This window comes from Monopterus albus, unplaced genomic scaffold, assembly GCF_001952655.1.
Source record: "Monopterus albus unplaced genomic scaffold, M_albus_1.0 scaffold102.1, whole genome shotgun sequence".
In the NCBI taxonomy this organism is placed as follows: Eukaryota; Metazoa; Chordata; class Actinopteri; order Synbranchiformes; family Synbranchidae; genus Monopterus; species Monopterus albus.
This window is the reverse complement of record NW_018127982.1, coordinates 8355-8646: the sequence shown is the minus strand read 5'-3', so window position 1 is coordinate 8646 and position 292 is coordinate 8355. Positions and strand designations below refer to the sequence as shown.

The window sequence follows — 292 nt, the reverse complement described above, 5'->3', positions numbered from 1 at the left end:
TACACTGGTGAGCAGAATGCAGTGCCAGGCTTCCCATTAACAGACATTTACAGACAAAGAAAAGAGAGAACATGTTTTCATTGAAAACACCATAACATTAAACTGAAAATGTTGCACAAAAATATGAATTGTTCAAAAAAAGACTTGATAACTTGTGACTTCATTAATGATAAAATATGAGAAGTGATAATTTGCACTAAAATATAGCAGGTGTGGCCCCTGACTTTCAAATGTTGGAACAGGTAAACATAAATAAATGTTGCATGTTTGAATTGAAAAAACTCCTACCATT

At 32.5% G+C, this 292-nt stretch overlaps 1 pseudogene; it reads right to left on the bottom strand.

Moving 5' to 3' along the window:
- Positions 1–292, bottom strand: part of LOC109965611 (G patch domain and KOW motifs-containing protein-like) — a 9348-nt pseudogene that overhangs the window by 746 nt on the left and 8310 nt on the right.